General features: G+C 35.5%; 1 long non-coding RNA gene across 1 annotated transcript in view; it reads left to right on the top strand.

Moving 5' to 3' along the window:
* Window positions 1-626: 626 nt before the first annotated feature.
* The window catches only part of LOC118762137, a 24340-nt gene continuing 16553 nt past the window's right edge, over window positions 627-8413 (top strand). Inside the window, exon 1 of the long non-coding RNA XR_004997915.1 lies at window positions 627-756. This is a non-coding gene — a long non-coding RNA (uncharacterized LOC118762137). The remainder of the gene's footprint in view (window positions 757-8413) is intronic.

The raw sequence follows: 8413 nt of genomic DNA, 5'->3' as shown, positions 1-8413 counted from the left end.
GCCAGTCGTATATATGTATATGTATATATATGTATGCGTGTGTTTGAGTGTCTGTGTTTGTCCCCCTAGCATTGCTTGACAACCGATGCTGCTGTGTTTACATCCCCGTCACTTAGCGTTTCGGCATAAGAGACCGATAGAATAAGTACTGGGCTTACAAAGAATAAGTCCCGGGGTCGATTTGCTCGACTAAAGGCGGTGCTCCAGCATGGCCGCAGTCAAATGACTGAAACAAGTAAAAGAGTAAAAGAGTAAAGAGTATATATATATATGTATATATATATACATGTGTATATATGGATGTGTGTATGCATGTATGTGTGTATGTATGTTTGTATGTATGTACATATGCATTTGACATCCATTTGCATTTAGGCAATTATAAGAACAATTAAGCATGGAGCGTTTGACGGAAAACGTCCAATCGACTTGCTTAACAGCAGGTCTCACCTTCAGTAGAGCAAAAAAAATTATGTCGTTCCGTGAATATTTCAGTTTTAATCTACCATACTTGTTAAATAAGAATTAATGTCACCTGATGTTTTTCCCTTAATGCCATAGTATATTGACCGTGCTCTTATGTTATTACTCTCTCCACCCATATTCACATAAACATTCTTCTTTTTTTCTGGTCTTCGATTAAATGTAACAGTTTGCAGCGATATTTCAATCAGACTGGGTGATACGACTTCACAGTATATCTTAGCTAGTTACTAACGCGGTTGTCTTTCATACCAGTAAGATCGTCTTCAAGAAGTAAGTTTGATGTATTTTTTATAGCGACTTTTACTTTTCTTTCACCTTCTATTTTTATATATTTCTTTTCAACATAATTCTTGTTACACTCTCAGTTTGATTAACTAGTAAAACTTAATCGTTTTCTTAAATGCGCACAGCAGCGCAACTACAGAAAGCGCTGACTTTATAAAAATGATTTACATCATAAACACGAGGTCACAAATCTAGTCATAGATTGACACCGTTATTTAACTGGTACCTAATTTATAATAATAACAATTCTTTCTCTGGAAGCACAAGGTCTCAAATTTGGAGGAAGAGATTAAGTCGATTACATCGACTCCAGTGCGTAACTGGTACTTATTTAATTGGACCTGAAATGATGAAAGGCAAAGGCGACCTCGGCGGAATTTGAACTCAGAACGTAGCAGCAGACGAAATGCCGCTAGGCATTTCGCCCGGCGTGCTAAAGATTCTACTAGCACGCCGCCTTAATAATTTCTAATCAGGCAGTGGCACTCATGGCTTCTGATATTAGCAGATTGCAAGTGTTATCATGTACAATGTTTTGTCTTGTTATAAAAGATGGGCTACAGCAAATATTCTGCTCAATACCACAGATTTGCTTGTCAGTTATTTAACCTTAACCAGTTGAGCGTCTCCCTCAGTGACTGATAAACATGTGCATCTCTAATCACAAGCAGAAGTAGTAGGGGAGCATCATAGCCATGTGTTGAGAGGAATTCTTTGAGGTTTGAATGATTCACCTCTGGAAACATGGGTGTTTTGTTCAACATCCTTAAACAACCCTTATTCTGTGACCTTTTGAGTGGGATGTGCTACTCGACCTGAAGAAAATACTAACAGGGTCCCACCTGCAAGGTCATGTGCTGTTTATCGTGATATGAAATCACCATGTCGCGCACATATGGTTGTGATGCATGTGTCTGTGTACCTCATCAGACGGGTAGTAATGACTGAGTATACAGGACTTCGCATATTTTACCCTATGTATCACTTTGATGGCATGCTCTACTCTCTCACTCAATAATAATAACGATGATGATGATGAAGAAGAAAAGGAGGAGGATTATGATGATGGACTCACCTTTATTCTGTTTAAATCATCCATGTAAAGATTATTTATATTTTTATTAAACGTTTTATAGCCATATTGTATATCATCGAGCAATTTTGAGAGAAGTATTAAGGCTAGATGAAAGAGGAGTGATGATAGAGAGTCACCCTGGAAATTGCCACATGAAATTCTTACATCCCCAGCATTGAGAGATTCGTTGTCACTGTTCAAAGTCAGAGTGGTTCTCCATGATCTCATACTTACAGACAAAAAGTTTCGCAAAGTAGGTGCTATTTTATAAATTTCCAGACATTTCGCAATCCAGCTATGTGGTAGACTATCAAAAGGTTTTTTATAGTCTATCTAGGCTATTGACAAGTTCTTGTGTAGTTTGTGACTATCTTCCAAGATCATCTTATTGATGAATAGCTCTTTACAACCATAGGACCCACGTTTACATCTTTTTTGCTTATTAGGGAATATACTACTTTCAGTTAAAAAAAACTATTAACGTATTCAGTCAAGACAGATGTTAGCATTTTATACATTGTGGTTAAGCAGGTTGTGGGGTTATAATTTTTTGATTCATTTGTTTCTTCATTGTTTGAAAGGGAAAATGTAACACCATTAACATTGTTGTAAAGTTTTGTTAGAAGTTCATGACTCTCTTGGAAAGCATTCAACCAGAAGTTAAGAATTTGTTTGACTTCTTGATACCTGCCCATTTTTTCTCTTCTAAGAAGTCTAAGTCAGTAGATATTTTATCAATCCAAGGGACCTTTTTATTGTGTGTTTTTCTTCTGTCTAAATTATATTCCAAAATTCCTGCACTTCTTTTGATGGGACAGACTTTGCTATAACTGGTATTTTCCCTATCTTCCTGTAAAAAAAATTTTGTGTTATTTTTTAACATGTTGTCCTTGAAGAATCTAACGCGCTTTTCATACCGTGCCATGCGGTAAGCTTTAGCAGATACCTTTTGCTTGATAGTTTCTATGATGATATCGATATCAAGTATAGTTTTTATATACTTTTTCTATAATTTTCGGATTTCTGTTGGTTTGATATTCTTGTCAAACTTAAAGTTTTTAAAACATTCTATGTCAGACATAAGTAACTGAATTTGGTGTTGAATACGCTGTTGCTAAATTGGCTTTTTGTGAGAATGTTGCCGTTTTCTAATCTTTTCACCACATAGAATCGTTGAGATCTTTGTAGATGCATAGTACCGGTGATTGAGATTTGTAATATCAACATCATTAGCTGAAATTATCTACTTAAGTGCAAGGCGGATTTTACCAATTACTTTCAGGTTTTGGTTAGAGTTGCGAATTTTTAGGAGAGTGTCACATTCATTCATACTGGTTTCTTTAATTTTCAGCCATTCAAGCATGGTTTTATTTTTTAGATCATCTAGTTCAGTTGGGTCAGTTTCTGTGTGACTTCCTTCATCTATTTGATTTCCATCTGCCTTGGTGTTTATGGTTGGTTCAGAAAGTATTTTCCTTTGCTTATCAGTTACATTGACTCTTTCTATCATTACTGCATTTTCATCAGACCTGGGTTGGTCTATAATTATTTCCTCAGTAGTATCTTCTTTAACTGCAACTTTGTTCTTTTTATCCTTTACTGATTATTTAATTTGGTCAATCTCTAATTCAGTTAGTAATTTCTTTTTCATAATGCTTCTTCTGACGTTGGCAAGTTTGATACTATCTATGTAGGATCTTTCTTCAAAGTGCTTCTCTCTCCAGTTTAGGTAGGATTGTTCAATATTAGATTTATTTGTGGGGAAATGCATGGCACGATAGAAAGCCTGAAGAACTTCTTTATTATCTCCCCTCCACCATTTTTCATTATTTTTCTTTTGATTATTTGATGACGAGCGTGGATGGCCATCTGTTGGAATATTTCAGCTGTGGGGTACTTCCAGATGCTGTGTTTCAGGAAGATTTGTACCAGTAGCTGATTTTTCGCACTCAGTCTGGTTCCTCACTGGGGGCGCGACCCTTGTAGACTTGGATGACGACCGATTCGGTGTGTATTTTGCTTTGTTATCGTTGAGGAATGACGAGCTTGGATGTTGACATTAGGGGACGGATCTGTCTATTTAGAGTTAACTTTTTGAGACAACATCGCCTCCGAGTTACCTGAATGAAAACATTGCTCGTATCGTAGCTTCTTAAGGCTAACAGATCTGTATTCGTCTGTATTATTATTATTATTATTATTATTATTATTATTATTATTATTATTATTATTATTATTAATATTATTATTATTATTATCATTATTATCATTATCATTAGTAGTATTAGTATTATTATTATTATTATCATCATCATCATCATTATTAAGATGGTGTAGCAATAAATTGTTAGCACGCAGGACAAAATGCTAAACGGCATTTCGTCTGTCTTTACATTCCGATCTCAAATGCTACCGAGATCAACTTTACCTTTCATCCTTTCGGAGTCGATAAAACAAGTTCCAGCTGAGTAGTGGGGTCGATGTATACGACTCATCCCCTCCCCCAAAGCTACTGGTCATGTGTCAAAAGTTGAAACCTTTATTATTATTATTATTATTATTATTATTATTATTATTATTATTATTATTGCCTTTCACAACTTCCAACGCTGGAGATGTACTACAGTGTCAGCTGTCCCCTACCAGTGAACTAAGGTAACACCTCTTATTTTTCGAGCACCTTCCGGAGTATTCGAGCGGTTCCAAGCAGTGCTGTTTTCTGTGAGTGCTCTACCCTTATTGCAGCCCCTATTTATTCCACGTACTTCTCGAGATTTTTGCTCACCGTTCCCAGGGATCCGACGATTATTGGTACTACTGCTACCTTTTTCATCGACCACAACTGCTTAACTTCCCAAGCTAACCTGTCATATCTCTCGACTTTTCTTTCTTCCTTATCGCATGTCTTGTTGTCAGCTGGGCATGCTATGTCTATGATCCAGCATAGTTTGTTTTCTTTCTCAATTAAGACTATGTCCGGCTTCCTATTCTCAATCTCATAGTCGCACTGAATCATAAAATCCCATAGGATTTTTGCACTTTTATTTTCGACAATGCCTTCAGGTTTGTGGTCGTACCAATTTTTTGCTCTGTCAAGTTCATACTTGTTGCAAAGTGTCCAAAGGACAAGCCTGGTTATATTGTCGTGGCGTCTCTTATATTCCTTCTGGGCTAGTGGTGGACATTGACTGGTAATATGCCATACGGTTTCACCGTTTTGCCCACAGATTATTACTACTGCTGCTGCTGCTACTACTACTACTACTACTACTATACTACTACTACTACTACTACTACTACTACTACTACTACTACTATTATTATTATTATTATTATTATTATTATTATTATTATTATTATTATTATTATTATTATTACTTCCGTCTTAGCGAAGGTGAAGGTATTGTTTTCAGTCGTGTTTGTTAGTTTATCCATGGACAAGATATCTCAAGAACCGCTGGATGGATTCGGATGAATTTTTCAGGGATGTTTGGCCTCGTGACTGGCACGAACTGGTTAGATTTTGGAATCGATCCGGTACTGGACAAGGATTGTGGATTAATTGTTATATGTATTTTACATGATCAATGTCTTACGTTAATGTTCAAGTCTTTCTCAGTTATCTACCTTTAGGCTGTAACTAATTTGAATGGTGAATTTGTTAACTTTGAATAAATTATTTATTACTGTCACTAAATTTTCTACAGCTCCTTCAAATATTCCATGACCCTCATTGGAATCGATCAGGCACCGGACAAGGATTCTGGATTATTTTCCTGTGATTTTTTGCTTTTGTCTTTTTTTTTTACTTAATCTTTGAGAGCAGTCAGGTTCATTTTTAGTATTTTCGTTTGTGAGAGCAGTTGAGTTTATTCTCAGATATTCTCATTTTAAAAAATCATCTCTGGCTAAACGTTGAAAGGATGTTGGTGATACCTTGGTGGAGGTTTGCGCAGAGTGCTCTTATTATTATTATAATTATTATTATTTTCAACATACTGCAGCCGTAACTACAAAAATTTCTTTTTTGTTTTGGACATTGAGTGTTCGGCAGAGTTTACCCCATACTTGGTTAAGTACCTTAATCGCTTTTTATAAATACGTCTATCGTTTTCGTACGGTTTAGTAGTAGAGTAAAAATGATTTCTCATTTTGGAGGATCGCCTCCTAAATGAATAGCATTCCCAAATAAATAGCGTAAATGAGAAGCCAAAATAGCTTCCAAAAACGACAACAAAAAATATTAATGAGCAATCCCAAAAATAAACAAATGTTTAAAAATATTTAAAACGATTATATAGGCGTAGGAGTGGCTGTATGGTAAGTAGCTTGCTTGCGAACCACATGGTTCCGAATTCAGTCCCACTGCGTGGCTCCTTGGGCGAGTGTCTTCTACTATAGACTCGGGCCGACCAAAGCCTTGTGAGTGGATTTGGTAGACGGAAACTGAAAGAAGACCGTCGTATATATGAATATATATATATATGTGTGTGTGTGTGTGTGTGTGTGTGTACGTATGTATGTGTGTGTATATGTTTGTGTGTTGTGTTCCCCACCCCAACATCGCTTGACAACCGATGCTGGTGTGTTTACGTCCCCGTAACTAAGCGGTTCGGCAAAAGAGACCGATAGAATAAGTACTAGGCTTCCAAAGAATAAGTCCTAGGATCGATTTTCTCGACTAAAGGCGGTGCTCCAGCATGGCCACAGTCAAATGACTGAAACAAGTAAGAGAGTAAATGAGTAAAAGAGTAATTACATTTCCATAAAAATATTTAAAAAGCACAACACTGCAGCTAACATGTTTGGTAACAACAATAGTATCAGCATCGACGGCAGCGAAAACATGTCAGAAGTTTTGTCCATTGATTTCCCATTTGTGATATGTTGACGATGTTCTGTCTCTGGCTAACGCGGGATGCTTTCAAATTTTACTGAACCGAAAGTGCACTGATCATTAAATTAGTTAACGAGGACACAAGACCTTGTGCAATGAGAGCAGAATAATGCAAAAGTAAAAACTAAATTCCATTGATTTAAAGGGAGACAACTTATGTGAATAGATAATCGTTCTTTTTCTTTGAGTAGATTACACCTAGTGCAGCCATATATATATATATATATATATATATGATATATTCCTCCGCCACCTCACTCTCTATTTTGTATCTTATCTAAATTAACTATTACTTAATCATCCTCTCACACTGTCTCCGATGAAAGGATATAATAAATATCCCGGAAACAGCTGTAAGGCCTTCTACCTATAAATGATCTAAAATCTACACAGCCTTGGTTTTTTTTATCTCATTACGAAAAAAATTATATATATATATATAATAACAATTTAACAAATAAAACATATGCATACATACATACATATATGTACACACCTACATCTATATGTATATATACATGCATATATATATATATATATATATATATATATATATATATATATATATAAGTACAGGACACCACAAATAAACGTAGAACACAACGAGAAACGAAAACATAAAAACAAACAAGTAAACGGACTTTTCAGCTGCCCCTGGTTCGATTTAATGCGTGTTTCGAAGGTAAGGGCAGAACACGATCCGGCCGAAGCAGTCCTTCCTGGAAAAATGATTTAAATAAAATTCTTTTGCAGAAGGGTAAAACAAGGAAAGAAAAAAATGACAAGAACAGGACGTAAAAGCAATACAAATACAGTACATTTAAAGAATAAAAACAGGACAAGGAAACCAACATTGAGGGCTTTTTTTAACTTTGTCTAATATGGACTTATCTAAGGGCAGGTTACAGATATATCGACCAGCGTCACAAATGAATCAATTAATAAATAAGAGTGGACGATTGGAGTTTTTATTAATGTAGGTTTTACCGTTGTGTAGGTTCATATTAATGTTAGAAGTAATCTTTCCTTGGATCGGTTCTTGTTATTTTAACTTTTAATTGCTGGAATATTCTAATGAACTGTTTTTTGATAATGTCTTCTTTGTATCCTATTACATACTATTTCTGATTGAACAAATTTCGTTTTTAGACCTGTTTAAGATTTGGAAGCTCACGAGATATAGTTACGTATATATATATATATATTTTTTCTTTTACTTGTTTCAGTCATTGGACTGTCATGGAGGGGTACTGCCTTGAAGGGTTTAGTCGAGCAAATCGACCTCAGTACTTATTCCATCGGTTTCTTTTTGCCGAACAGCTAAGTTACGGGTACATAAACAAACGGACACCGTTGTCAAGTGGTGGTAGGAGAAAACACATAGAGACGCTCACATAGAAATATACATATATAGATACATTCATATATACATGCATACATACATATTTACATACATACATACATGCATGCATGCATGCATACATATATACATACATACATACATACATACATACATACATACATACATACATACATACATACATACATACATACGTACGTACGTACGGACGTACATACATACATACATACATACATACATACATACATACATACATACATGCATGCATACATACATACATACATACATACGTACATACATACATACATAC

Source organism: Octopus sinensis, linkage group LG2, assembly GCF_006345805.1.
Source record: "Octopus sinensis linkage group LG2, ASM634580v1, whole genome shotgun sequence".
Classification (NCBI taxonomy): Eukaryota; Metazoa; Mollusca; class Cephalopoda; order Octopoda; family Octopodidae; genus Octopus; species Octopus sinensis.
This window is presented reverse-complemented; position numbering and strand designations above follow the sequence as displayed.